Raw genomic sequence first — 8,775 nt, forward strand, 5'->3', positions numbered from 1 at the left:
CACATCTGTCCACTCCCTTAAACACAGTCATAGTTGCTTTACGACTGGTGATTTACAGCTAATCAGTTCATCTTGGCGTCAAGCCCCTTGAGACTCACGACCAGATTTTTTTAATTGAACCCTTGCGGTAATAGTCGATTAAAGAGGACGTACCTAAATGTGAAAACAATATGGCTCACTTAAGAAAATTGTCTTTTGATCTCTTGAATTTTGATACCGTCTAGTGTGATAAATCATTAACCAATTTTTTTGAGAAGTCGAGCAAGAAGAAGAAAGCAGGATCATCCGAGACTTATATACCAGATTACACGGCTTCACATTCAAGAAGACGATAATCTTAATCGGCTAAGTCTCACACTCCTCAACTGGTCAAAGAGTTCCCCTTCTTCTGTGATCACTGCGTACTACTGGAGCCCCTACTCGTCCCAGTTCTGAGCCAGCTGAATCCACTTCACATGTTATTTCTTTAAAATCTGTATTAACATCTATTCGACCTAGTGGTCAGAGTTCCTGGCTACAGATCCAGAGGTCCGGGTTCCATTCCCGGTGCTACCACATTTTCTGAGAAGTATTGGGTCTGGAACGGGGTCCACTCAGCCTCGTGAAGATAATTGAGGAGATAACTCAAGGAAATAGCGGCTCCGGTCCAGAAAACCAAAATTAACGGCCGTGGGGAATCTTTGCACTGACAACGCGACACCGTCTATCCACTAAATTTGGCACTAACTTCGCCGACAAGCGGCGGTCGCTCGGTCGGTCGGTATAGTTCGCTTGCGGATTAAAACCATGGAGTTTGTTTGTATTAACATCCATTTATGCCTGTGTGTTCGAAGTGCTCAGTCTGATAGATAGACAAAAAAAAAATTGTATACTTAACGACATCTATCAAAAGAAGTTTAAAAGATGACCGTTGAAGAATATGATAAATATGGGACTATTTCTTAATCTGTACCCAGTTATGTCTATCAGGCTTACAGCTGTGTAAATCCTTTTATATCACAATAGTGATAAGGTGTCTTAAACAGGTGTGAGTTCCACCGTGTGTATCTGTGATTAAGTTATTATTTAGATAAGACTGACTCATGTCTCTTAATGGACAGTTGTAAATCTTGACTTCCCTTTATTTTACTACATGTAAATGCATTTTTTGTAAGCAACCACAGGCTCTGTAACACCATAAAGCTGAGTTATTGAGAATCCATCACTTGCTCAGACATTCAATAAATTCGTAGTATGTATTTTTATGAAACCTAAAGTCTCATTACCGTGTTTCACAAGATTCCGCAAGGTGTTCCTATCTTAAAACAGATGAATCCAATCCACATTCCTATCTAGGATCTATCCCTCATCTTGTTAGTGTCTTTCTTTCGTGTGTTCTTTCTCAAATTTTATATGCATTTCTATTCTCCCCCCATGCATACTACATGCCTTGTCTATTTCTTCCTCGTTGATTTGATCAGTCTATAACATTTGGAGTGGGACCGCCTCTGTGGTCTAGTGGTCAGAGTTCCTGGCTACAGATCCAGAGGTCCCGGGTTCGATTCCCGGCGCTACAAGATTTTCTGAGAAGTAGTGGGTCTGGAACGGGGTTCACTCAGCCTCGTGAGGATAATTGATGAGCTATTTCAGTGAAATAGCGGCTCCGGTCTAGAAAACCGAAATTAACGGCCGTGGGGATTCGTTGCGCTGACCACGTGTCACCCTCTATCCGCAGAAGTTGGCACTAATTTCGCCGACAAGCGGTCGGTATTGTTCGCTTGCGGACTACAGACCATGGAGTTCTTTATAAGTTACGAAGCTCCTCATTGTGCATTTTTCTCCAGCTTCATATTATCCCCTCCCTCTTCGGTTCAAATAAATATCTTCAGCGCCCTATTCTCAGGTACTTCAGTCAGTGTTCGACATTTGTCCATCCTGTAATTGAGGATGTTGTGAATCCCCTGATTTTTCTGCTGTCATAAAATGAAAATATCCTCGTGCCGAGGATTTACCTTGAAGATAATCGGATCCTCAAGGCAAATAGGGTTCAGCTGTGGAGTGTTAGCCAGCGGGCACCGGAAGCGGAAGAATCTCCATTGCTAAGATTCGTTACCAGTGAGGACACTGCAGAGGAATATCCATTGCGGACAGCCGTTACCAAGTAACGACTAGTAGAAACAGACTGAGAAGACTTTGGCTGGGTTCGTTGTAGAAATAAACAAGAGAGGCGAATTCTACGCTTTCGTCTAGCTCCATTGCAGACAAAAACTACGCGCCGCATTCTGCAAGTGTGTGGTGTCCTCAGCAACGTTCGTTGCAACGGACGTACTTCGTGCGCTCGTGTGGCCCTAGCCTTGGTGTTGAGTGATTTGTAGCGTGGAAATCATCAATAATGTTATAATTGTTTGTAGTTACGACCTGTAAGTGGTCAATAAATCTATTCACCAATCCAAACCCCGTCTATAGTCACTAATACACGTGTCATTATTTAAATTTGAGAAGTTAGGGCTTAACATTTCATTAAATTTGAAGCTACTGAAATGAGACGTAGTACGCAACAAAGTATGCGATGTATGACATGATTCTAACGGAAAATCGTATCTGTAGGCCAGGTGTTCGCTACGCCGTTAAGCCTGATGGATATTATACGTGGTCATGTAAGTATAGACGGCTTTGGCATCTGTGGCTTCTTCTTTTCCCACTGAACATTGCCCTTTGTCTCGTTAAGAGAGTCATGCGCTGCGCATGCTCAGTTATCAGCTTGACTTTAGCCAGGTGTTCTGCATAGTGATAAGTCTCTTGGATAGTAAAATGAAACCGTCATTAACAGAAATGATTATGCGTGTATACTGACGGATTGGGTTGTTAAGTGGAGCCGGGATAATCCGGCCGATATAGTGATTAGGCTACGGGCTGGACGACCGAGTAAGCCGGGTTCGATTTTCGGCAGGGACAAGATATTTCCTCTTTTAATGTTTGAATCCCCTTGTATGTCGTGATTTGTGTTATTCTGGCTGTGAACACAATAACATAAATCAATAAAATTGTTTACATTGGTTTTATATAATAACTTCTACATATTTAGGTCCTGTTAACAGATGATGGCAGATGTACGCGTGAAATTAAATCTAGGATTGCCATGGCAAAAGCTGCATTTAGCAAGAAGAAGAATCTTTTTACTAGCAAATTGGACTTAAATTTGAGGAAGAAACTAGTGAAATGCTACATTTGGAGCATTGCTTTGTATGGGGGCTGAAACATGGACACTTAGGGCAGTAGATCAGAAACATCTGGAAAGTTTCGAAATGTGGTGTTGGAGAAGGATGGAGAAGATCAGTTGGACCGATTATGTGAGAAATGAAGAAGTGTTATTTGGAGTCATTGAGCAGGGGAATATCCTACACGAAATAAGAAAACGGAAGGCTAATTGGATTGGTCATATCTTACGCAGAAACTGCCATCTAAAAGAAGTTATTGAAGGAAAGATAGAGGGGCGGATAGAAGTGACCAGAAGACGTAAGAAGATGCTGGATGACCTTGGAGATAGAAGAGGATATTCTCATTTGAAGGAGAAAGTTGAGATCGCATCAAGTGGAGGAAGTGTTTTGGAAGAGACTGTGGACCTGTCGTCTTGACAGATTACAGATGAATGAATGAATGAATGTTTCGGTCCATATTTAGGACCATCTTCAGGTACTTTTCATTAAATACATCTCACGTTATTGAAATGTCCTAATCTGGATCAATATTAGTGTTAATCATTATAATCATAATACACATAATCGTTATTAAATACATAAAATTTTTTAATTTTAATTTTTTTAAAACAAAAATGAACAAAACATGGAGAAGAGGAATGCGTATAGGATATTGGTGGGAAAGCCAGAAGAAAAAGGACCACTGGCAAGACCAAGACGTAGGTGGGTGGACAATATTAAAACGGATCTTAGAGAGATAGGCTGGGATAGTATGGATTAGATTGCTCTGGCTCAGGATATGGACAAGTGGAGGGCTCTTGTGAACACGGTAATGAACCTTCGGGTTCCATAAAATGCTGGGAAATTCTTGAGTAGCTGCAGAATGTGCGGCTCCTCAAGAAGGGCTCAGCTCCATAAATAAATATCAGTGTGAGAATCTCTTATACAAATCTGTAATATTTTTCTTTGAAATTTCAACGAAATTTGTGCTGGTCTGTACACAATAATGGCGTGACTTTCCGTCCATTGAATGGCTTTAACTTTCAATTTACGTTGCCATGGTACGACCCACTTTCACCGAAGACTGTAGCATTATTTCCTTATATACATTTTAATCTCAGTCAATAATGAATAATTCGTGCTACATGTATATCGTATATTTGTGTGTGTGTGTTAAAAGCCTGCCTAAAACATCACTTTCCTTTCGCAGCTATAAATATAGTGGATTGATTCATACAGTTTGTGGAAGTTAGACTGATTGCGTGTCATCCAAGCAGGTTACAACAGTCAACTTCAGGTAGCAGAGTCCATGTTTAGAAGCTGATAGCTATTGGCGTTGTCAAGAAACTCCCTTTTCTTTATGAAACCCAGCGGTTAATTAAAGTGTTCTCAAAATCCCGCTGCTGGTTCATATCCTTAACCAGATTAATTCAGTCCTTCACCCTCGTAACTTGTTTCATGATTATCCGTTTTAATATTATCATCACATATACGTCAAAATCACCCAAATGTTCTCATTTCAAGTTCTACTACTACTACTACTACTACTAATACGAGTAAATTATACAGTTCTCATATTCGCCTTGCTTGCTACATGTCCCACTTATCCCTTTTGGTTTTGTCACCCTAATAACATTTGGTGGCCTATCACAGTAGCCGCGCCGTCTAAGGCATGAAGTGTCTTCGCTCGCTCAGACGCTTGGATCCTGGGTTCGGATCCCATTGAAGGCATGGATGTCTGTGTTCATTCTGTGTTTGTGTTGTCCTATGTGTAGGTAGATGGCCTGAATGAACTGGAGGAGCCATTGAAAGAAATCATTTGGTGAAGACTGTTGTCACGTGTTTCCGACTAGACACGGGTTTTGAATTGGTAATTGGATTTATTGAAGGCTTAAGCACAATAGACCAGTGCTGTCCAACGTTCTTATGTACTCGGGCACAATTCACTGATGCCTATCGAGGTGCGGGCGCCACCACACTACTACTACTACTACTGCTACTACTACTACCACTACTACTACTACCACTACTGCTACTACTACTACTACTACTACTACTACCACTACTACTACTACTACTACCAATAATAATAATAATAATAATAAAATTTTTCGAAAATATTTTACAGTACTCAGACGTTCAAAAATGTCTCTTGTCTTACAATTTGAATTAATATTAAAAATCTGCTCAATTGTATGTGGTTACGGAGGGCGCCAGAAAAATATACCACGGCGCGGGCGCCGCGTTGGACAGGGCTGCAATAGACCATTGAAGGTCGCAGCGCTACTGTCAGTTTTATGGCTCATCCCTCATACTCATGCTCAAATTGAAGGCTCTGTGGTCTAGTGGTCAGAGTTCCTGGTTTCAGATGCAGAGGTCCCGGGTTCGATTACCGACGCTACCAGATTTTCGGAGAAGTAGTGAGTCTGGAACGGGGTCCACTCAGCCTCGTGAGGATAATTGAGGAGCTATTTGAAGGAAATAGCGGCTCCGGTCTAGAAAACCGAGATTAACGGCTGTGGGGATTCGTTGCGCTGACCGCGTGACACCCTCTATCCGCTAAAGTTGGCACTAACTTCGCTGTCAAGCGGCGGTCGCTCAGTCGGTATAGTTCGCTTGCGGACTACAAGCCACGGAGTTTGTTTGTTATAACTCGTAGCTACGAAGAGTCAGAGTGAGAATTACTTTTTGAATGCCGATCAGTTCCTCACGTAATCATCAGTGTAGAATAAAAACAGATGTATTCTATTTAATTTCTGTCCCTCGTGATTTTTTCGGTGCTTCTAATGTTGTATTCTAATGATAAATTAAGGAAGAATGTAGATAGATCATTCCTTCATTTAATATAATTCTGAACATAAATTGTCTAGGAATTAAGAACGTAGTGGAATGATCTATTTTGTCTGTTTAATTACATGTATGATCTACAAGTTACATAACTGTATACATACCAGGCTGTTTGAAGAACCAGCCTAATGCCAACAAGTCACGTCACAGTACCATTAGAAACTTTTGTGGGCTAACGGATGTTTGTTCTTTAGACGTTAATTAGCTCATTCGTTATACGCCGATGTCGTTTCTTCGTCTTGCTTTTGCATTCTGAAATAAGGTAGTGACATTGAATCAAATCCATGACATGTCTACACATTTGAAGTTTATGTAATCGTCTTTAATTGTAAGTTGATGCAAACGACATTAATTGCATAGGATTCGTGTAAGAGAGCACCTTCATGCGGTGAAGCTGAGACTTATAGGACCTCTACACAATTATTTTCAAGGTAAACTTTATCTAAGATCCTCTCACGAATTTAAGGGTTTCACTATATACTGGGTATAGATTGGATATTGGATTTATTGATCACTTGTAAGCACCACTCGTAACTACACGCAATTACAGCGCCCAGATCACCACAGCAATCGCTAAGCCTTTTTCCAGCCTGCTATATCTTCAATAGCCGTTTACTAGTAACGGCTTCTAACAGTGGAGATTCTTCAGCTTCGCGCATCATATAAATCATCAGAGGTGGAAGTACGGGGGAGGCATTCTTTGGTATCGTTGGAAGTGAAAATGTACATATATTTATTCCCATTAAATTTTACCCTCAGTTTTCCCCATATCTCCCTGAGGAAGTCCTGCGATCTCTTCCTTTGTTAACAATAGAAACTAGCCGAGTGTGACTAACAGTACTTATTCAATAAGAAGGATAGGCCTACATGTTTGCAACTAGGTGACTTCTCACGTGAATCATTGATAGCATCTCGTTAAGTCAGTGCCTTAAGACATCTGGACTGGCCATCTATTGATAACTGAACTGAGTTTTATGAGCTTTATAAGGTAAGTAAGTATGTACACAGTTCTATCAGTTGGTAGCTCAGGTTTGGAGCACACCCGTAATTGTAACGTGCACCGCTTTCTGTTTTCCGTTTTGCCGTCTACTTCGGTGGGAGCCACGCCAATGGAAATCGCCGATTTAATCGACCTAGTAATAGAGGACGTCTCGTTTAAGACTGGACTATTTTTTTTTATTGCTAGTGGGGTGGGACTAAGTCCCTTGCACTGCGGCCACTTCTGGCCTATTGTACCAGCCCCAGATGATAGGTGAGGGTGATTGTGGAGCAGTTGGTGGAATGAAGATCGGCAGGGGAAACCGAAGCACTCGGAGAAAACCTGTTCCGGGATTGAACCCGGGCCGTCGCGGTGGGAAGCCAGCGACTAACCGCTTGAGCTATGGCGCTGCCTTGCTTACTTTCTTAAGCTGCTTCCCTGAAACCGTTTTCAGACCACCTGGTTGTCCTCGGGCCGCAGTTTGAGAAACAGATTAGAGGATCAATGTGAAAGAAATCTTACGAATGGGCGTTATGTCTACGTCATGTTGAATACCTTCATAAAGGCGAAAGTAGAAAGCGATTAGCCAATGGAAGGCGGCACGCTCTCTGACATTGACTGTTTCATTTGTTATCTGAAATCTTGTAACCATACAAATATGCTCATTATCGACGTCATGGAATTACAAATGATGGCTGATGAAACGCCTGGAAACGTAGTCCATCAATGAAGATTTCTATCTTCTGGGATATGACGCCGTGTAGTCCGTCGAAAATCAGCCGACTTTTGGCTAAATATGTGCACCTTCTGTGATGAAAATTTGTTTTCAACAGGGGTTAAGAATACAGTGCCCTCTAAACATAGAAGCCTCTGTCAGCGCCGCCTGAAAGTCCATCCCTTAACTACTACTACAGACTTCTGTTGGTTGACAGGCTCATAATATCGCAGCTATACTTAGGCTTTATATTTATATAGATTAGGAAAGTTGTAATAATTTTGACTGCCCCTTTGATCTAGTGGTCAAAGGTCCTGTGTTCCGATTCTACCAGACTTTATGAGAAGTAGTGGGCCTGGAACGGGTTCCACTCAGCCTCGTGAGCATAATTGAGGAGCTATTTTAATGAAATAGCGGCTCCGGCCTAGAAAAACGAAATTAACGGCTGTGGGGATTCGTTGCGCTGACCATGCGACACCCTCTATCCGCTAAAGTTGGCACTAACTTCGCCGACAAGCGGCGATCGCTCAGTCGATATAGTTCGCTTGCGGACTATAGGCCACGGAGTTTATAATGATTTTAAGGGGAGCTTTACTTAGATACCGTGAGCTTACAGCGGATTGTATATGTGTAATGTGGTCAGTGTGTTTGTGTCTGAAGTAAAACGTGCAGGGTCAGTTAAGGATGTATAGGAGATACAGCCTTAGACAAAAGTAGCTTAAATTCCAAGTTAACGGATATATGCAATTTACATGTCTTGAATGAAATCAGAAGTGACATGATAATCATTTTTATTTCCACTTTTTTTGGCTACATTTATCACTTACGTAACTTATTATATAGTAAAAGCGGCCTCCGTAGCCTAGGGGTAACGTTCCCACATCATGACTCAAGGTACTCGGGTTCAAACCCGGCGGAGCTCGTGGAATTTTTAAGGGCGGAAAATTTCAGGGAACAAGTCCTCCGGGAGGGACTTTAAGCCGTGGGTCCCGTGTCGTAGCTTTACGGCACGTAAAAGAACCTCATATCTCCAAAGGAGGTCACTGAGCCAAATTCAA

At 41.8% G+C, this 8,775-nt stretch overlaps 1 protein-coding gene across 2 annotated transcripts in view; it reads left to right on the forward strand.

Annotated features, from left to right (window-relative positions):
• LOC111861594 (sodium channel protein Nach) overlaps positions 1–8,775 on the forward strand; it is a 59,907-nt gene that overhangs the window by 29,023 nt on the left and 22,109 nt on the right. The window lies entirely within an intron of this gene.

The sequence above is a fragment of the Cryptotermes secundus genome, unplaced genomic scaffold (genome assembly GCF_002891405.2).
Source record: "Cryptotermes secundus unplaced genomic scaffold, Csec_1.0 scaffold2307, whole genome shotgun sequence".
In the NCBI taxonomy this organism is placed as follows: Eukaryota; Metazoa; Arthropoda; class Insecta; order Blattodea; family Kalotermitidae; genus Cryptotermes; species Cryptotermes secundus.